General features: G+C 37.6%; 1 protein-coding gene across 7 annotated transcripts in view; it reads left to right on the forward strand.

Moving 5' to 3' along the window:
* Nucleotides 1–23,464, forward strand: part of KALRN (kalirin RhoGEF kinase) — a 4,346,166-nt gene that overhangs the window by 3,573,895 nt on the left and 748,807 nt on the right. The window lies entirely within an intron of this gene.

Consider the following 23,464-nt stretch of genomic DNA (forward strand, 5'->3'; position numbering starts at 1 on the left):
ACACACACACACACACACACACACACACACACACACACACACACACACAGACACACATCCCTACCTTTACCTACCTGCTTCTTACATACATGCATACACACCCCTACGTACCTACTTTTTACATCCACACACCCCTACCTATTTCACACACACACACACACACACACACACACACACACACACACACACACACACACACACACACACACACACACACACACACACACACACACGTACACACCTACCTCTCACTTATACCTTCACCCACAGTCCAAATGTCTTCTGGAATTCAAATTCCACCTGGGCATGGAAGATAGAAACGTAAACAATTGGTCGCAAAGATGCAGAAGCGTCTATGCAGCTGGACAAAAAGGACATTCTTAAAGAAGAACACCCTTAAACAATATATATATTTTTTTTATTTAAAAGAAAATTAATCTCCCAGCCAGTTCCGGGGGGGGGGGGTGCAAGTGCACCCCTTGCACCTGCCTGCGGATGCCCTCAGTTACAGATAGGGCATATCTGCAAAAGAACTTGACTAAATTGACCATTTGGCCATAGGAGAATAATATGCTGATAAATAAAACAAAAGCTAAGCTTATGAGATTTGGGAGGCATAAATTGAAAGGTGAATATTTAGTACAACACACAGTGATTGAACTGAGGATTCATTTAAGACCTGGGTATATGGGTAGATTTAGCTCTGAGTTTTTCTAATCATATCGACCAGTTGATTAATGGGGTCTATATTTCAACACCGAGGACACTGAACATCGATTGTCTTAAAGGCCAAAAATGGCGGACCTCAAAGTTGCTACTGTGGGGGGATACTCCTCCCACACACCCCACTAATTATACAGTATATACCAACTCCGAGATCGCACTACAGTGAGGAAAAGGCAAATATTCTGATCTTCACTGTACTGCAATCTCACAAAAAGCACAAAAAACGTAATTTCCGAAGTTAAAGCCATTTGATGTTTAGCGTCTTCTATTTCGTAATAGGAACCAGATTAATGATAGCTATAGAACCATAGGTTATATAAAAAGACCTTTTGCACATCTACAAAATGAACAACATCAGAACCACTAGATCCAAGAATTAATTTTGCTTGTGACATAAATAAGACATATTGGCGAGACAGATATGTGCCTCAAATAATCCCAATGCTCTGGAACAGCCCCCCCCCCCCCGTACATGTGAAGCAGAATTCATCCCTAACCCTATTTAAGCATAACCTTGACCAGTGGGTGGGAAATTCGAGGTTTTCCCTGGGTCTGGCCTCTGTATTTCTGATAGACAGACTGCAATGCCCAAACTAACATTACCCCCCCAACATAACCGCTAGAACTTCCTTACTAACATAACTTCCTCCTAATAAATGTCCATGATTTACAGGGACACAGCTGGGTTTGATTAGCCTAGTGTATAACTATGAACCTAATAATAATAATACCCATTTGTGGTAACCAGACATTGCTCCTGGGTCACCTCTGTGTTAAGTCACTTGCTCAAGGTCACACAGCAAATGAGGTTTGAAGGAATCAAACCTTGTGTCACAGGAACTACAGCTCACATTAACCCTCTGCAGCTACTGCAGCAGTAGTTGCATTTATAAAATGTGGTGAAATGGGATTCCAAAGGTATCTCTAATCCGTAATGTGTATGCAAAGCAGAAACAAATTCTGCATCACACATTACAGTTTTTCACTCCATATGTAGAATTTTCTGCAGTTAAACATATTGGCAATGTTCTGACTCTTCCTGGATTCACTGTGCTCTTGATCTGCTGATACATTTCTCTAGTTAGAAGACATGAAAATTATACCTACTCTGACAACAAAGTCAACTGAGAACAATGAAATTACTCAATCACAAAAGGTTATGTTTAGTAATATATGTTTGTATGTAAATTGTGTGTGTGTTTGTTTGTGTAAATATATATATATGTGTGCATTTGTATACACTCACACACACATACACACCCATACACAAACATGAATGCATATGCATGTCTTTTGTTAAAGGACTAATTATGTTCCCCTCATGGCTAGTCCTCTCACTCCAGGGTTATATCCCACACTTCTGTAAACCAGATGCACACATCCTAGTAACCCTTTGTGTAGCATATTTAGCCTCTTATCATTTTATGCTGCATGGAACCCAAACCGATTCTCTGTGTTATATTGGTATTTTTTAAACACATAATGAAGTTAAACTCTATTCAGATTTTTAAGAATGTTATGCAAAGTGTAGGTCTATATTTCTTTTGCCATGGTTCAGTTAAACTTTTAAAATCATGCTCCAAATGGTATCACTGTTGTTTTTTGTGGTAAAACTCTGATATTACACTGAGCATGATAAAAAGCACATAACCACTTGATTGCAAGCATGTTTGGTTTCACTGCAGCCAGTTTTGTTTAATTGGGAGTGTGATGCCCCAAGAGTAACTCTGCTGCCAAGGGTGATACAAGTTACTGCATTGTATACCCATTTGCGGTAACACAGAAGTGACCCAGGAACAATGTTTGGTTAAGTGACTTGCTCAAGGTCACACAGCAGGTGAGCAGGTGAGACAGATATGTCTCAGATGATCCCCATGCATAAACCCTGGAAACTGAAGCTGACCCGTCTATCAGTAATTAGTCACCATTTAAGGGAATAAGTTTTAATGAAAATGTGTACGGAAATGTGATGTCTGCTATTGTATTTAAACTATAATTAAGTAACTGGGAAACAGTGTGATCTTTTATATCGCATTACAGGTGTCATCAACTTTAATTGGTTATGCAGTTTTCTAATTTCAAAAAAGTCTTTGTGTGCCCAGTTTTTTTTCTTTTTATTATTTTCCCTTGGGGTTACACCTGGCAAGCAGCTAAGGAAACTAGTTTGCATTATTAGAAGCACCTAGCAAGTATGTTAAAGTCTTGCTACTTTTTGTTATTTCTTGCTTAATCGGCTTTTTATGGAACGAACTTGCTAGATTTGTCACGTAATTCTGAAGTGCATTTTACTGTTAAGAGGAACAGTGATACAGTTTGAAGAAAAGGAAGTTGTAACTAGTAGGCATATGTTGAAAGTAGATTCAGGAAAGCAGTGCTCTGAAACACGTGATTCACTTTTCTGATGGCAGGTGATTTTTAGTAAGCTAGCATTTTGAATAGCCTGTGGTTGTTTTAGCAAAGTGTTTCAAATTCCTTGGCACAAACTCTGCTTGACAAACATTAAAAAAAAAATCAGCGCTTACTTCATGTCTGTTTAGCTAAAAAGGCTGCTCCGAGCACCTGTTAAGCTCAACACATCACAAAAACATACATGTGGAACATCTGTCAGCACCTGTTACTTACTGTGCTGTAATGAAAAAGTACCCTGGTTGTTTTCTACACCTGCTTATAAAGTTTTGTATTGTAGCTTTATGTTAGTTACACATAATCTCATGCATTAATCAACGATTTAAATTAATAGCCACTCGGAGAAGATTCATTATATGTGTGTTAACGCAGAACCATAAAAATTACGTAACATTAGGTTCTGTCATAAAATGAGAAACCTAGATTATTCTAAGTGTATAACACAATTTTCCTAATACCCGATGTGTGACTGTTGTATCCAGTCCTTAAGGAGTAAAATGCCAGGTCTGTTTCAGTAATGAAATGCTTCCTAAAGTACACAAAGAAAGCTACATCTTGGCAGCTTTGCTGCTACAATATTTTTATTAAATAAAGAAATGAAACAAAATAAGTCCCCTTTGTCCATCTCTAGCATACTGTTTTGTTTTTTTTTCAAAGTGACCTTTTAGTGCTTTATATCCTTGACTGTACCGTGATTTTACTGGGAATGCTTATGTAATTTGCTTAATGGAAAAAGGTTTCTGTGGTTCAGTTTATTTATATTTTTATGTATTCAGAAAAGAACTTATCAGCTTAAACACTGTTTACATGATTTTTGTTTGTTTTGCATTCTGCGACAGAGATAAGTATGAGGAACATATGAGATCTCTGCTATGTGACGTGAAGGTTAGGGATTTATTCCTTACCTGCAGTTGCTGCATGAGATCTCTGCTATGTGACATGAAGGTTAGGGATTTATTTCTTACCTGCAGTTGCTGCATGAGCTCTCTGCTATGTGACATGAAGGTTAGGGATTTATTCCTTACCTGCAGTTGCTGCATGAGATATCGGCTATGTGACATGAAGATTAGGTATTTATTCCTTACCTGCAGTTGCTGCATGAGATCTCTGCTATGTGACATGAAGGTTAGGGATTTATTCCTTACCTGCAGTTATTGACGTGAAGGTTATGGATTTACTCCTTACCTGCAGTTACTGCGTGAGATCTCTGCTATGTGACGTGAGGGATTTATTCCTTACCTGCAATTACTGCATGAGATCTCTGCTATGTGACGTGAAAGTTAGGGATTTATTCCTTACCTGCAGTTACTGCATGAGATCTCTGCTGTGTGACGTGAAGGTTAGGGATTTATTCCTTACCTGCAGTTACTGCATGAGATTTTTGCTATTTGATGTGAATGTTGGGGATTTATTCCTTACCTGCAGTTACTGCATGAGATCTCTGCTATGTGGCATGAAGGTTAGGCATTTATTCCTTACCTGCAGTTGCTGCATGAGATCTCTGCTATGTGATGTGAAGGTTAAGGATTTATTCCTTACCTGCAGTTATTGACGTGAAGGTTATGGATTTATTCCTTACCTGCAGCTACTGCATGAGATCTCTGCTATGTGACATGAAGGTTAGGGATTTATTCCTTACCTGCAGTTACTGCATGAGATCTCATGCAGTAAATGCAGGTGAGGAATAAATCCCCAACCTTCATGTAACATAGCAGAGATCTCATGCAGTAACTGCAGGTGAATAAATCTAACATGTCACAGCAGAGATCTCATGCTGTAATGCGGAATAAATCTAAATTCACATTCACAGATCTCATGCGGTAACTGCAGGTGAATAATCTAACCATCACATAGCAGAGATCTCATGCAGTAAATGCAGGTGAGGAATAAATCCCCAACCTTCATGTAACATAGCAGAGATCTCTGCTATGTGACATGAAGGTTAGGGATTTATTCCTTACCTGCAGTTACTGCATGAGATCTCTGCTATGTGATGTGAAGGTTAGGGATTTATTCCTTACCTGCAGTTACTGCATGAGATCTCTGCTATGTGATGTGAAGGTTAGGGATTTATTCCTTACCTGCAGTTACTGCATGAGATCTCTGCTATGTGACATGAAGGTTACGGATTTATTCCTTACCCACAGTTACTGCATGAGATCTCTGCTATGTGACATGAAGGTTAGGGATTTATTTCTTACCTGCAGTTGCTGCATGAGATCTCTGCTATGTGACATGAAGGTTAGGGATTTATTCCTTACCTGCAGTTACTGCATGAGATCTCTGCTATGTGACATGAAGGTTAGGGATTTATTCCTTACCTGCAGTTACTGCATGAGATCTCTGCTATGTGACATGCAGGTTAGGGATTTATTCCTTACCTGCAGTTACTGCATGAGATCTCTGTTATGTGACATGAAGGTTAGGGATTTATTTCTTACCTGCAGTTACTGCATGTTCTCTTCCCTTGTCTGGGAGGGTTTTCTCTGGGTACTCCAGTTTCCCCAACTTCCTTAAAACATTCTGTTACATTTCCACACAGACGGACTCCGTGTATGTGTGCGTGCTTGCATGTTGGTTTATTTTCTGAGCTTTACATTCATTTTTATGATAGTTTCTCAGGTGTTTTAGACATGCCAAAAAGGCTGTAATTATGGAAAATCATGGCTGAAAACTATTATTACTGCATGTTGTCTTCAGGTATAAGCTTGTAAAGATGTGAACAGTGTACTCCCTTTTACTTAGTTTCTGTGTAGGGCATTTTTTTTTTCATTTTTAAATTATTCTGAAGACATGATACTTAGGTACACAAACCCAGGTACGTAAGTTACATTTGAGAGTATTTTTTTAGTATTAAATATACATCTCCTATATTGCATGTAGCTTAGGGAAAACAGACTATTCAGTAGTGTAGTCAGGCATTCACTCATTTATTCATTCATTTTCCAATACTTGCTTCATCCAGTTGCAAAAGTTGAAGGCTGGCATAATGGTTAAAGTGCTGACCGCACAGACACAAGGTACAGGTTCTGATTCTCACTCTTGAAGGAAATTGACTAGGCTTAAAATGGCCCAGAAGGGCGGCTAGTATTTACCTGGGAACCTATAAGGAGAGCTGGAGCCTGTCACAGCAATCAGAGATCACAGGGTAGGAAATAGTCTTGGACAGGGTTCCAGTCCAGTGAAAGATGCACACATGCAATAACTCTCAAATAGCATAGTCAGTTAGGAGGATCACCAGTTCACCTGTGGCATAAAATTAGGAGGTGTGAAGAAAGTGGAGCACCTGGCTAAAATGCACACAGATACAGAAAGTATGCGTAGGTGCTGTTTAGAAGACACCCAGCCAAGAACCAAACTGGAGATCTAGGTTGTGTGAGACATCAGTGCTGATTTTTATGGCAGTGTGAGACATCAGTGCTGACTTTTATGGCACTATGAGACATCAGTGCTGACTATTATGTCACCATGAGGGAGCACTGCTGACTATTATGTCACCATGAGGAAGCACTGCTGACTATTATGGAACCTTGAGGCAGCACTACTGACTTTTATGTCACTATGTGGCATCAGTGCTGACTGTAGTGGAACCATGACGCATCAATGCTGACTGTTATGGCACCATGAGGCATCAGTAAGGCATGAGTGCTGGCTGACTGTTATGGCACTCTGAGGCATCCGTGCCATCTGTTGTGGCACTGAGAGGCATCAGTGCCATCTGTTATGGCACCGTGAGGCATCAGTGCCATCTGTTATGGCACTATGAGGCATCAGTGCCATCTATTATGGCACCTTGTGGCAGCAGTGCCGACATTTATGACACAATGAGACATCAGTGCCATCTGTTCTGGCACTGTATGGCATCAGTGCAAAGAAGTTATGTCTTACCATAATGTTCCATCTGTTTTGTTGATCTTCGTTCATTCATTACTGATGGGTTATGGGTTTCGTCCTCGGAACCGAGCCGGCCAATATCAAGCTCACAAAAACTCTCGAGCCAAAGTCCTACCCAGAATGTTCTGCTCCCTGTTACCTCAGATTGAGTTTGCAAGTTGATAGATAAAAGTAGAGGCTACCTCTGGTCATAACAGACCTACAATAAAGGAGTACATGCGATCAACCAATAACCTCCGGATGGGGGATGGAGGGTGGGAAGTAATGAATGAACGAAGATCAACAACACAGATGGAACGTTATGGTAAGACATAATTCTTTATCTGATGTTGTTAATCTTCATTCCTTCCTTACTGATGGGGCAGAGTCCCCAGCTACCTGTATCCCTGGGTGGCCCTCATGGAAGGACATTCCTGAGCACCATGGAGCCAAAGAAAGCTCTACCTCTGGAGACCAAGTCCAATTTGTAATGAAGAATAAAGGTATGAGGTTTGGCCCAAGTTGCAGCTGAGCAAATATCATTGAGGGAAGCCTTAGCATGGAAAGCTGCTGAAGTTGCCATAGATCTTGTAGAATGTGCTTTGACTCTATGAAGCAAGGTGAGATTGTTTTTGTTGTAGATAAAGGTAATACAATTTCTCAACCATGAAGCCAATGTAACTTTTGATACATGATGACCTCGTCTAGGTCCAGAAAAAGCCAGAAACAGTTGGTCTGATTTACCGGTAGATTTTGTTCTGCCCAGATAAAATCGTATTTGCCTATGAACATCCAAGGAGTGCAGGCAATACTCTCCCTTGTTAGAATGGTTAGGAAAGAACACTGGAAGGTCAATATATTTGTTGATAAGACTGCTCTGACACCACTTTTGGCAAAAAGGAAGAATTAGTTCTCAGTGATACCCTGTCCTTATGAAAGATAAGATAGGAAGATTTGATGCATAAGGCTTGAAGTTGTGACACATGTCTAGCCAATGTGATTACAGTCAAAAACAAAGTTTTCCAAGAGAGATATTTTACATCACATGAAGACGCAGGTTCAAAGGGGGGAGCTGTTAGAGCTTGCAGAACCAATGCCAAATCACAAGGTTGTACCGGTTCTCTAAAGGGAAGTTTTAGATGGATAGCCCCTTTTAAGAAAGTCTTACAGTGTCTGTGTAACATAAGTAAAGAATCTTGAAAACCAATGTGGAAATTTGAGATGGCAGCTAAATGCACATGAATAGTGGAGGCAGACCCCCCCAGAGTGGAAAAGATGTGATAAGTAATCCAGTAAAACTGAAATTGGGGCTGACAAAGGGTCTAATTGTTTATTCACTGCCCATAGAGAGAACATTTTCCATTTGTTAAGCTAGATTAGTCTAGTGGACAATTTATGAGATACAATTAGAATATTGCATACAGGGGACGAGAGGTTTTCATGTCTGGCAATCATTGGAAGTGGAGAAACCAAGCTGTCAGTTTCAGGGTTGTCAGACTAGGGTGAATCAGACCCTGCAGATGGAAGATCAGTGTTGGGGATGGATTGAGGATCCACGGTTGATCTAGCAGGTGAGGCCAAAGGAAGGGCAGGTGAGGCCAAAGGAAGGGAAACCAGACTTGTCGAGGCCAATGTAGAGCAATGAGGATCACTTTGCTCTTCAACTGTCATGCTTTCTTCAGAAATTGGGAGATGAGGCGTGGCCAAGGATGAACACAGGATAGCAGCAGATTTCTTCAGCTCCACCAATTTCATTACATTGACAGGAATTAATTACTTAAAAAATTAATTTTTGAAGTAATTTTCTTTCTAAATATGTTTGTTTTATATAGTTCTTGAACTATATCTAAAAAAGAAAGGAAATCTTAATAATATTCCTGTCAGAAATTACTTTGGAAATTTTCCTGTCAGTTTATCAGTCTGAAATGAGTTCCAGTAAGACAAATTCTCAAGACTCCAGCATCAAGAAAGAACTTCAGTCTCTGATAATTATAGTCCAGCAACTTACTGCTAAGATGGATAAAATGGATACTAAAATAGACACTTTCATAGAAAAAACTACAAAACAAATAGGCTTGTTACATATGGACCTGCAACAACAGAAGATCCAGATGACAGGCATAGAAGAAGCTGTGAATGACATGGAAAATAGAATACAAGAAGAGGAAATCAACATTGAGTTTCTGCTGAAACAAAATACACATTTACAAACAAAGCTGGATGACCTGGAAAATATATCTAGGTGCAATAACATTAGGATTTTTGGACTGCCAGAAAATATTGAAGGTAACAATATTACTTCTTTTTAACAACATGGCTCCCTAAAACTTTAGATTTACCAGAAGCATTCTCTTTTGGTATCGAAAGAGCACATAGATCTATAGCTAATACTAACTCTAACAAAAACTATCCTAGATCAGTTATAGTTAGATTTCTATCATCTTTTGATAAAGAGATGGTTCTTAAATCTGCTTGGGCTAAAGCTCCTGTTAAGATTAATGAAACAACTGTGTGTTTTGACAATGACTATTCTTCCATGGTATTAGCTAAAAGAAAAGTTTTCTGCCACTAATAAGGGAGCTTAAAAAGCACAGTTTAAAACATACCTTCTGTTTCCTGCCAAGCTTAAAATCTTCCTTCCTGATGGTCCTAAAATTTTCGATGACTTAGACTCTGCTTTACTGTTTATCAAAAAATAAGATTTTGGAAAAATAGAAGAAATGGAATGGGCTAGTCCTTCGTTAAAGAGACTGGCAACTGAAACTTCGTGGAAGACTTCAGAGAAGAAGAAGAGACTAAAAACAAATGATTTGTACTATGTTTTTTTCTCTCTCATCATTTTATTTTATTATTAATCTTTTAAATATAGTTCCTGCATTCCCAGAAGCAACAAATATTTTGAAAAGATTTAATCAAAGTTATTCTCTGTGTGCAAAGAAATGTTTTGTTTCATAACTAGTCAAAATATCTGGAGATTTAATGGCAAGCTGTGATTTAACTTGTTTCTCTTTCTGAAGAGGAAAAATAAGGTCAGTAATTTGATACATTTTTTTCCTTTAAAAGTTTATATGTTCTTCAAATGCTATTCCTAATTATACTTTCTTGATTACACTGCTTATGCTTGTTTGTAAATAATCTGTCATGCTTTAACTAATAATAATTAGAACTAAATAATAGTAAATAATATGTTTTATTTTAACTCTATTAATATAAACAGTAAGTAACATTCTATGGTATATACTTCTTATAGCTTTCTCTTACATTTTTTTTATTTCTGCCTTACACCCTTTTACTTTTTACTCTCTTTTCTTTTCTTTATTAATATATAGAAATGCTTTTGATCATATAGACACAGTAAATAATAAGATTTGCATAGGAGTTGAGTTGGGACAAAAATGTTGAGTTTTGTTACTTATTAATAATTTTGGGCTTGATTTCACTTACATAGAGTCTGTAATAACCTGTAGAATGCATTGTGAAGGTTTTGTCATGTTTAGATGCATTTACACTGCTAAATGAATGTTTGTCACTAGTTTTTAATAAGTTTCCGCCAAAATGTTAAGAGACAATCTGGGATGTGGGCTGTCTCATGCACAGTGTCCATGAGCTACTTCAAAAGCTTCAACTCTCAGAATTCTCACAGAGAAGCTGAAAGCAGCTAGTCTCACCTTTCACCTAGATATCACACTGACACATCACAGATACAGGAATGACACTACTTAATTATACTTTCTTGATTACACTGCTTATGCTTGTTTGTAAATAATCTGTCATGCTTTAACTAATAATAATTAGAACTAAATAATAGTAAATAATATGTTTTATTTTTAACTCTATTAATATAAACAGTAAGTAATATTCTATTGTATATACTTATAGCTTTCTCTTACATTTTTTTTATTTCTGCCTTACACCCTTTTACTTTCTACTCTCTTTTTCTTTCTTTATTAATATATAGAAATACTTTTGATCATATAGACACAGTAAATAATAAGATTCGCATAGAAGTCGAGTTGGGACAAAAATGTTGAGTTTTGTTACTTATTAATAATTTTGGGCTTGATTTCACTTACATAGAGTCTGTAATAACCTGTAGAATGCATTGTGAAGATTTTGTCATGTTTAAATGCATTTACACTGCTAAATGAATGTTTGTCACTAGTTTTTAATAAGTTTCCCTTAAAATGTTAAGAGAGACAATCTGGGGTGTGGGCTGTCTCATGCACAGTGTCCATGACCTACTTCAAAAGCTTCAATTCTCAGAATTCTCACAGAGAAGCTGAAAGCAGCTGGTCTTACCTTTGACCTAGATATCACACTGACACATCACAGATACAGGAATAGCAGATTAATAATATGTGTTAAAAACCTATGTCCCAAACATATACATTACTATAACTCATTTAATTCATCTGATTGACAAGCATAAATAATTTTATAACTCTATATTGGAAGAAATTGTCATGTGATATATTTTAAAGCAGTAGTATAGCATGTTTGTAAAATCTGGTTACTAAAATGTGTTTGCTGTGCATTATTTTGTATAAAGCAGACAGATTTATTGAAGGGACAGCAATGTAAGATGGTGCTCAGTAAAGATACAACTCAGTGAGATCAGATATATATATGTATGTGTGCGTGTGTGTGTATGTATGTGTGTGTATGTGTGTGTGTGTTTGTGTGTATGTGTGTGTGTGTGTGTGTGTGTGTTTGTGTGTGTGTGTTTGTGTGTGTGTGTTTATGTGCGTGTGTGTATGTGTGTGTGTGTGTATGTGTATGTGTGTATACATGTGTATATATATATATATATATATATATATATATATATATGTATATGTGTATATGTGTGTGTATGTGTGTATGTGTATATATATATATATATATATATATATATATATATATTATATGTGTGTGTGTGTGTGTGTGTGTATGTAGATATGTATATAAATGTTTCTGAGAATCTGCTTAACTATGAAGTATGATTTATAACAATTTCTATGAATACAATATTTTATTCTATTGGCAATAATGAGTTTGAGTAAATGCTCATATACAAGCAATTCAAGGTTTTTGGAAGCTGTTAACTGTTTTTACATGACAGAAAATAGATGCATCCTAATATATGTAATGTCTGAATCATATTAGCCAAAGTTTTTGATTTAAATGAATGTTAGAACTTATTTTTCTCTCCTCTTGATTTCTAACATCAAGATTATTTGAATGCTATTTGAATACAAGTGTTTTATATTACATGGATGTATATAGTAGTATGAACAGTTTTAAAAAAAAAAAAGGTTTATTTTAGTTTATATGATGCTGTTTTACCAAATGTGTAGTCTTGTCTTGCTAGATAATTGAATTGAAAACTGTTAACTTCAGTTAAATATAACTAGTATTAAATTGATAAGGTGGTAGCTGACGTACTGCTGCTTAGGGTAGGGGTTAACTTGAGTGGTAAATACTACTCTAAGTTGGAGTTTACAACTCCAGGCTGGATGCAAGGTTTAATCCTTACATTATTTTCACTTGTTCATTGTTATTTCTATATAGTTTTGACATCCACAATATATTTTGTACATTCATTGTCACTACAAACAAAATTGAATCCTATACGAAATCCCATAAGAGATTCAATAAATACAGCTATATTTAAAGGTACACCTAAAGGAGGAGATGTAACATTACTTATCTTGTTATTTGTTATTTTGATCATAAGATTCTTAAGTTTTAAAATGCCAAATGACATCTTTAAAAGGAATTTCTTTAAACATTAATGGATTGAATAATCCATGTAAAAGGGCAAGCCTAATAAGATACATTAATTTACATAAGGCCAACTTAGTCTTCCTACAAGAAACCCATCTCTTGAAAAAGATATTGATAAACTAGCCACAAACAAATATACAGTATTGGTTAGTTCAGAGCACACTCAGAAAAAGAGGAGTGGCTATTTTATGGAATAAAAGTATGCCCATTCCTAAAACCATTAAGTCTTATCAGGATGACAAAGGAATGTTTTGTATGGTTACAATACAAATTAATGGGAAGACTTACACTTTAATTAATGTATATTGGATACCTGGAATTGGTATTAATACAGTGAAACATCATCTTGATAAGATCATATCATTCTCTATAGGAGATATTATTTTAGCTGGTGACTTTAATTGTATACTACATGAAAGTGATACTACCACTATAGGAAAGAGAAGAATTAAATCTAATGCAAAACATTTAAAGGATTTTGCTAATTCTTATCATTTGAATGATATTAATAATCAGATAGATTCAAAATCATTACCATACACCTTTTTTCTAACAGATACAAAACTTATTCAAAAATAGATAGGGTCTTTATTTCTAACCAGATGGTAACAGATTTAATTAATTCCAAAATCATTTCATGTCCTATATCTGATCATAATTCAATTGTTTTTGAATTCATGATAAAAAATACTCATAATGTTCAGATCAAAAGGATACCAGCATACTTAACTCAATTAAAAGACTATAAAGAATATATACTTTCAGAAGTAAAACATTTTTTAGACATAAATAACACTCCTGAAGTCTCCATTGTTTATGTTTGGGATGCCTTAAAATCATACCTATATGGACAAAGTATCAGATGGTATAATAATAAAATGAAATCTTGGGATAAGGAATTGTTAGATATTCAAAGTAAATTAGACTCTTATAAACATAATAATAAAGAAAATATTATGGACAAGAAAGTTATTGAAGAAATAAACAAACTAAATGAGAAATACAAAGAAATTTTAACTCATAAAGTTAAAATAACTTTAGAGAAATACAAGTTTTGTCTTATTCAATAAGCCCCAAATACTTACATAGACTTAAAAATAAAACAAAAAGGTTGAATAAAAAAAAACATATCAAATAAATCTTTTCTCTAAGGAAAAAGAAGAATGTTTCTAGTATACCAGAAATACTAGATGAATTTAGAAATCACTTTCACAAAATTAACCATAATAATATTAACATGGAACCTAAAGATAAAATAAAGGAGTTTATAACCACAAATATGAATAAAAAGCTTAATAAACAACAGATTAAACTATTGGACAAGGGTATTTCATATACAGAAGTTATTACACAAATAAATAAGCTTAAATCAAACAAAGCACCGGGTAATGATGGTATTATACCAGAGATATATAAAATCCTTTCTAAAAATACATATTCATTAATACATAAGGTTTTTATTTTGGCCCAAACTGAGTTAATAACCCCCCCCCATCTTGGCAATATACATTTATTTCGCCAATTTTAAAACCTAATAAAGATCCAACTAGATGTTCTTCATATCGGCCCATCTCATTACTTAATGTTGATTATAAAATGTTTATGAATATCTTTGCTGACAGATTGAAGACAATCATTCCGGCATTATAGATATAGATCAGACAGGCTTCATTGTAAATAGAAATACTTTTGATAATATAAGAAGAACTTTAACATTAATAGATTTTGCAAATAGGAAAAGAAAGATTTAACACTTATTAGTCTTGATATAAGTTCAGCATTTGATTCAGTAAGTTGGGACTATCTGTTTACCTTAATGACGTGCACAAACTTCTCGGATGCATTTGTAAATCTAATTGAACATTTATACAAAGGAACGTTGGCTTATATTAAGGTAGGAACATATGTTTCACAAAAATACCCATTCTTAAAGGTACAAAACAAGGATGTCCACTTTCTCCACTATTATTCACTTTAGTAATGGAGCCTTGGGCTAATTTGATCAGAAACAGTACTGACATAGAGGGTTTTGAAATAGATGAAAATACAACATCCAAAATTTAACTTTTTGCAGATGATGTTCTAATTACATCAGCAGGATCTAATTCTTCTATACAGTCTCTATTTGATAACATGATGAATTTTAAAAGTATTTCTGGTTTAATATTCAATGAAGAAAAACTAAAATACTACCTATATATACACAAAAAAATATTCTCATTAGTGATTTTACTAAATATGTACCCAATTCAGGTCAGATAACTTTTTTAGGTATAATACTATCTAAATATATTAAATCTATTATATATAATAATTATAATACCTGTTTTCTTAATATACAAAATCTTTTTAATACCTGGAATAATATGTGTTTTACTATGGAGGAGAGACTTACAATTATTAAAATGATAATATTCCCCAAGATTTTATACTTAATACAATCAATAATACTTCCACCTACAAAAATAATTATCAAGAAACTGAACACACTAATGTTAAATTTCTTATGGGCACCTAATAGACCTAGGATTGCATTAAAGAAACATACTAATAGCTGGTCTCAAGGGAGTATTTCTTTTCCAGACTTTAATTTATATACTATCTCTTCTATTGTAAAAGTTATTACTTTATTAATAGATCAGTCATATGTCACAAAATGGAAAGATTATTGGGAGCTAATTAGTATACACTTCATGAAAATCTCCTTACATAAAAATATGATTGTAAATAACTCCATTTTATGGTTACTAAAGGAATTTTGTACTTCACCTATTACACCTAAACATATGGTTTGTTACCCATTAAATATTATTATTAGTTATCGTAACTTTATATTCATGCACCCTAAGTATAGGGAATGGAATTTTATTGTATTTCCTATAATGTATACTCAGGGTATGCTTTTGTTATCTACATCTGAAGGAACTCATTTAGCTATAGATAATAATCTAAAGTACTGGTATCAGTTGATATCTGATAATAAAGTTAAAAATCTAGATTTCTTAAAACAAGAATTTGATCTAAGAGAAACTTGCTGGTTAGAGGTTCAGACCTTTAGACAACATCTCATTAATAAAATAGATTTAATGTCTATAACTGTTAAAGAATCTATTCCAACACTGATTGATTACTTGATATTAAATTTACAACATAAAGTTTCTGATAAAGGTAAACTTTCATACGTACATAAAGTTATCAGACAAGAAACTTTTTACAGTGTAGATTCATACTGGAATTATTTCACTTCTATTAATGGGGACCCACCAAATCAACAAGATAAACAATATATATTGGAATCTGCTTATAGAACTACGTCTTCCATTGTCTGGAGACTTTATACATGGAAATTTTACATAGATCTTTTATACACCTTTGATGATGAATAAAATAAATAATAAAGATAATCTATGTAAGAGATGTAATGTAGAAATTAATGCTGACTGGGCTCATATGTTTTATGACTGTATAAAATTGAAAATACTGGAAGTCAATTAATGAATTTTTGCAGGCTCTTTTACAGATAATTTCATTATTTCTAAATCTCTTATATTATTCAACACACCTGTACCTCAAAGTGTTAAAAGGTTAAGCTTCCCTTGTTATGGTCTATTCTAGCAGTGGCTAGGAAAATAATAACTAGAAATTGGATTTCAGATACACCTCCTTCGTTCAATGAATTTAAAAATGTTATGAATATAGTGTGCCATATGGAAATAAACACAATTAGGACTAGAACAAATAGAAAAACATCTTATTTTATTGTATGGGATAATTTACAAAATTTGTTAAAATTTTTTTAATTTCAATAGCATGGTATTTTAGTTTAATTAATTGATCTGATTGTAGTGGATGTCTTTGTAAATACTTTAGTTGTTTTGTTGAATATTATAATAATACATATTTTTAATTACTTGTATAAAATTGTTATGATATTTCTCTTATATGTTAAAACAATAAACCTGTTTTGAAAAGAAAAGAAATTGGGAGATGAGGGGAAGAGGTGGATAAGCATAAAGTAGACCCGAGGGCCAAGCGTGGATTAGAGCATCTCTCGGTGACTGTCCCCAAGGGGGGATTAGGGCAAAATAGTCACTGTACTTGTAGTTGATTGGGGAGGCAAATAGGTCGCAGCAAGGCTGGCCCCAGCAGTTGAAGATTTTTGCCGCTATCATAGAATTGAGGGACTACTCATGAGGTTGCAGAATGCAATCATGTTGGAGCTCCCGGGAATGTGCATTGCAATTAGAAAGTGGTTGGAAGCTATCGTCCATTGCCATTTTCTCAAGGCCTCTTGGCATAACGGGTAAGATCTGGTGCCCCCTTGTTTGTTGATGTACCAGACCACTGACATGTTGTCTGATTGGATCGCAATAGTCCCTGATGGAAGGATGAAATGAAATGCTTGCAATGCTGGTAGCACCGGCCTCCAGGACACTGATATGCAGAAGGGCCTCTGTCTCTGACCAGGTGCCTTGGACTGAGTTTCGCTGACATAGCCCCCCCACCCCATCAGGGAGGCGTCCGTGGTCACCATGGCTATTGTTTGATGGAGGTTGAACAGGCGAGACTATTGTTGGGAATTTTGAGATGTCCACCAGAGTAAATCTTGCTTGCATCTCTGAGTTACACTTATCTGAAAAGACAAAGGATGTTGTAGAGGGTACCACTGAGTGAGAAGTAACCACTGAAGGAGCCTCATGTGGAATCTGGTTAGAGGAACAATGGTGATCAAGGCTGCCATTGACCCCAAGAGTTGGAGTATAGATTGAGTGGGAGATTTGTGGTGACAGAGCAGTGGTTGAACTTGTTGTCTTATTCTCTGAAGCCTGTGGTCCAGAAGGGATGCTACAATTTCTCATATCCAACAGTACCCCTATAAATTCAAAAGACTGAGTTGGGGGTCTTGTTGGATTTTTCCCAGTTTATATTATATGATTCCCAAGCTTTGAGCTGTTAGGAGAGTATAGTGCAGGGCTTCTTCCAGTAGACGCTTGGTGGGGGCTGTGAGGAGCCAGTCATCTAAATATGGAAATGCCTTGAATCCTTGAAGTCGCAAGTGAGCGATAACTACTGCCATGCATTTGGTGAACACTCTGGGGACTGTAGAGAGACCGAAGGTCAGAGCTCGAAATTGGTAGTGACTGGCTCCTATGCGAAAGCAGTGGTATCTTCTTGAGCGTTTGTCCATTTTTATGTGGTAATACGCATCTTGAAGATCTACAGAGCACATCTAATTGTCTTCTTCCAGAAGAGGAAGGATAGACTGAACTGTGACCATCTGGAATTTCTCTGTTTTTAGAAATTTGTTCAGTGTGCTGAGATCCAGAATTAGTCTCCAGTCATCTGTCTTTTTGGCACTTAAAAGAACCTTGAGTAGAAAACAGATCCTATCTGGTCTGGGGGGGACCACCTGGATGACTCTTTTTTGTAGCAGCTTTTGGATTTCGTGTGCTGCTGCTTCCCTTTGATTGAGTGGTACGTCAGGTAATACTCCGGATGAGATTGGATATAGATAGAAGGGGATGAGATAGCCTCTGGATATTATCTGTTGTACCCAAGAGTCGGTGATTATGTTTTGCCAGACAGCAAGGTACAAGGAAAAATGACCCCCGACCACTTCCAGAGTTGAGCAGTTGGGCAACTCTTCAGGAGTGCTGATAGGGTTGGCCAGAGAAGGAATCTCTGGAACCCTGGTATCTTGGACCTCCTCTGCCCTGAAAGGGGTGTCTTCCATTGGAGTTTCCCTTTCTACCTCTAGGGGAGAACTCAGCACGTGCATCCCGGAAAGAGCCCTGTGATTTCCTGTGCCACATATTCCTGCGCCTCTGATTTCTGGAGTAGAATCATTGAGGAGTGGAGTGTCTGACACCAATGGCAGACAGGGTCTTGCCATCTTGTTTGCATCTTGCCAACATATCTTTCACTTTAGGGCCAAACAAAGAAGTGGCCTCGATGGGGGTGTTCATGAAGGAAGCCTTAAAGGAGTCCACAAAGTCACAAAGGTGCATCCAGGCATGTTGTCTGGTGACTATACCTGTGCCTGCCACTTTAGCCACCCCTTCCATTGCGTGAGAAATAAGATGCATGGAAGAATTCGAAATGGACTCTAGGGTGGCTATCTGAGAAGCCACGTTGTCATGGACCTCATCAGAAACAGCTCCTGCCAAGGTTTCAGAGAGCTGGTTGATAAGATTCCTCTGAAGCCTGGTAACGCGTGCCAAATAGTTCAAAGACCTTATGGCAAAGGTCAGTGAAGCAAACACATGCTTCCCTAGTCTGTCAATTGCCTGGCACTCCTTGTTGTGTGGATGGACAGTTTGGCTCTCTTCTACCAAATCCTTCTTAGTTGCAGCTGCCACCACCATAGCATCTACTGGAAAACCTTGTGACCAATGTGGGTGCTCAGCTGGGGGTGATAATATTTTATCTGGTCTCCTTGGTATCGCTTCCAGGGTGTCAGGAGCCTTACATGCGCATTGGATGATGAGCTGGATGAGCTTATTGGCAGGCAGGGTGACCCAGGAGGTGGGACGCCAGGCTCAAAAGGCCTGCAGGAATACAGATTCCTCAGAGGAAGGATTAGAGGACTTCCAGTCACCCCTCTAAGGATCTCGTGGATGTCACCAAAGGACACCTCATCAGAGGGTGACCATGGGAACCCTTCCCCATCATCAAAATCCGTATCTTCAGTCAATGGAGTCCATGTGCTTCCTCTTGCATGGCACTTTGCAGGGTACTTCCTCAGTGGGAGGTTCTGGAGAAGACTGCAAAGGGGGGGGGTCTCCTGAGGAGGAGAAACCTGAGGTCCTTGTGCCCAGTGTCTGGTGGTTGTGGCTTGTGACAGTTGCAGCACAGAGGGAGGAGAGGACTCCAACATATGGGATTTGTCAGCGGAGGCAAGCGCCTCTCCATGGCTTGGAAGGCCGGCCCACCCAAGGAGGGATGGGAGCCTGTAACCAAGCATGACATTCTCAGAACCGGGGTCACACCCTGCCCAGACAAGCCCACCCCCAGACCAGGAGTCTCAAGAGGACCGTGAACCGTGAGAGAGAGAGGATCCCTGGAGGGTGCCATAGAAAGAAAAACAGCGTGGAACCAGGAATGCCTTCCCCCATGGCACAGCCACTGGCCTGAGAAGAGCCCAATGCCCAGAGCACCGAGGGCCACAAGGACAACTTTGGTTCCAAAGTGAGATCCTCTATTGGAGGTAGGGAAGCTGCTGTCGGAATAATAGGCTTCAAAACTTGTGTCGAAAAATGAGTGTACATTGGAGTTTGAGGAGGTATACTTTCACCTAAAGGAGGAAACATGGACTTCGACGGGTGAGAGAGACCTCTGGCCACAAACAACTGGTCAACAAGCCGCAACACATCTTCTTCAGAGAGACTCTTGGTTGACCTCATGGAGAAAGCTGATGGTGATTCTGGGCTTTCTAGAAAAGGACTATATTGACTGCCAGCAAATGGATCCAATGAAGGAGAATACTTGGTCCTTGCAAATTCAATAGGTGCAGAGCCCAGAACCGAGGATGTCTGCACCAAAGAAAACAGTGTGGAAGTAGTCTGCGCCGATGACGTCAGCGCCATAGTAGTTGAAGGTGTCTGCACTGTAAAGGCAAAAGTCTGCTCTGATTGGTACGGTGCCATCGAGGAAAGTGTCTGCACCAGTAATAAGGATGATGCCAAGAAGGGCTGCCCCGAAGAACATGTCAGTGCCAAAAATGTCTGCACCATGGAGTACAGAAGAGTCATACTCGGAGCCGAAGGGGATTGTACCAACGATGCTGAAGGGGACTGTACCTGCATGGACGGTGCCGGTAAGGGCTGCGACAGAACTATCAGAGCTGTAGTTGTCTGCACTGGGAAATCTGGTGCCAGTATCGATAAGGAAGACATGGCTGGAGCCAGAATCATTTGGGGTGGTGCTGCGCCTGGAGCCAACAGGGTCACAGGTGGCAGCGCCAAAGTAGTAATCAATTTCACCTTCTTATGAGTCGACTCCCTATGATCTCCAAAGGGAGAAGAGGGGAGCAACTTTGATGATGAAGAGGAAGAATGCCTCTTATGGGGTTTAACAGGAGGGGGTGAGCCCTCTGACCCAAATATAGCCTCAGAGAAAGGAGACTTGAGAAGACCTTTCAAAATTAACTTATTCTTCCTCTCGATGAGAGTCCTGGCAGAAAAATATTTACAAATCCCGCACGGGGGATCCACAGTAAGGTGGGAGACATTCAGACAGTAGACACATAGGTCATGGCCATCGGAAAGCGGTAACTTATGGCCGCAATCCTTAACACTGCTTGAAACCAATGCTACTTTTCTTATCCGACATAATGATGTGGAGAAGAACACTACCAAAAGGAAGAGGAAAGGCTATCCAAAAGGGTAAGAAGAGAAAAGAAAGGATTACCAATGATGGTAATGAAGAATTACCTCAAAGGTAAGAAAAAGGGCAGTGAAGGGAAAAGACTAAAGGGAGAGAGTCTAAAGTATACGATAGAGTAGGAAAGTATTAGTATAAACTACTGAGAATACTTAATGTAAGAACAATATATAAAACTTTCACAAAATTAGACACTTAGCTGAGAAAGCGGCTTGACATGGCTGTACAGCAATGCGGCAAATGAGATCTGAGGTAACAGGGAGCAGAGCATTCTGGGTAGGACCTTGGATAGAGAGTTTTTGGCTGATGTGAGCTTGATATTGGCTGGCTCGGTTCCAAGGATGGAACCGATAACCCATCCGTCCCCTGTACCGTCCATAGGTGTGGCTACAGTGTGCTTATTGAATGTATGTCTGCTTTCTGAGATAAGTTGTTTTCCATCCATGGCTGCATGTCTGTTTTACACCCTTAATTTCTGAGTAGCCTATTCTGATCCTGGCTAGAATAAAGTGAGTATTGGAAAACGAAATGAATGAATGAACTGAGGTACCTACATTCAGTTTCTGCCATTTAAATTCTCATAAAATGTTATCCTTTTTGGATCTGATAGAAAATGTGAAGAATAGTCAGGTCTAGCGTCTTTCTTAACAATAGTCCCTGCCAGTAAAAAATTCATCACAGGTTAACAAATGCAAGCTTGGGGGCTTTATGTTGTGATCATTTGGTAATAGGACTTGCTACAACCTGGCAAACATCAGCAGTAGGTCTCATTACTGTAGGCGTGCCATGAATTACTGTAGCTCGGTTTCTCCTGGGATTGCAGATCATGATTAGGGGAATCAAAATCATTGCTTAGCTATTATTACATGCTGCCAGTGTGGATCATAATGTATCTGCTTCCATTTAATCTGCTAGAGCTGTAATGCCTTACTTATTCAGATTGATTTGATTTTTTTAATGTGATAAGTACCAGCAGCCATTGCTGTGTCTAACAAGTGTGTCACTTTTTGAATCTGCATTCAATGATTCTGAACAGTTAGTTCCGCAACAGTATCTTAGTGACAAATTCTCTTGCATTTTGTTGAGGACTTCGGATGAAACCAAAATTGTTAAATGGACTGGGGCAAAAAACTCTTACCACTTTAGCATCCACATTGGACTGGGGCAAAAAACTCTTACCACTTTAGCATCCACATTGGACTGGGGCAAAAAACTCTTACCACTTTAGCATCCACATTGGACTGGGGCAAAAAACTCTTACGACTTTAGCATCCACAAACTCTTACCACTTTAGCATCCACAAACTCTTACCACTTTAGCATCCATGTGTTTGGTGTCTGTTTGCATGAAATTGAGACTCGTGACAAAAAAAACAACTTATCCAGTGACAGAGTGCCCTTATTTCAGCTTTCTGCCAGTATTCCTTGGGTTGCTTAATTGTAGTCACATGGTGAACAAGCCTAGTGAGATAACATTCAGTAAATAACCTTTTTCATGTTGCACACTTATTTTAATGGTAAATACAGAGTTGTCCACAGTTGTATTCATTGCTCCATTTGTCAAGTGTCTCTCTTTGCAGTAACTATTGACTTTATAGCTTAACCTCATTTAGCAGGAAAATGCATAAGTGAGTTTGAATTGTCAATAATGATTAATTTAGCTTACTTCAGGTTACATTAATTAAGGAGATAGGTGTGTTTGCCACCTACTTTTGGATACCCTAGTAAGTATAATATTCAAATTCTGAGAATTTTAATGAGAGCAATTGTAGTATTTATTACTTCTGCTCATCTTTCAGAAAGAAACAGAGGAAATGGATGGAGTTTAGGTTCCGTCTCTGTTTCAGACCCCTGCCTGTTGTAACAAATTAAAGGGTTTATCTCATCATACTATTCCCTTCCCGCTTTGGTTCTTCTAATTAAACTAACATATGTTTGTCCATTGTTTGACTAGTGAATTTTGTTCATATCTGTCTTTTTCCAATCACAATTTTATATTCTTCTTATGTCATAATTGTCATTCATTTTCCAGTAATATATACTTGTGTGTGTGTGTGTGTGTGTGTGTGTGTGTGTGTGTGTGTGTGTGTGTGTGTGTGTGTGTGTGTGTGTGTGTGTTATTTTTTCTATGATAAATGGTGAACTTCTTTGTATTGTAGTTGTTTCTGATCTACATTGAGGCTGAATATGGTCTCTCCTGGAGGGGTCCACCCACTTGGTTATTAAATATTACGTAAAAAAAGTTATCACATTCAGATGTTGTTAGCAGCTTAGCTTTGAGCTTCTGTGGAAAGGCAGTCACATTCCTCTTG

This window comes from Protopterus annectens, chromosome 6.part0 (genome assembly GCF_019279795.1).
Source record: "Protopterus annectens isolate FY-2018-M chromosome 6.part0, PAN1.0, whole genome shotgun sequence".
Lineage (NCBI taxonomy): Eukaryota > Metazoa > Chordata > Ceratodontiformes > Protopteridae > Protopterus > Protopterus annectens.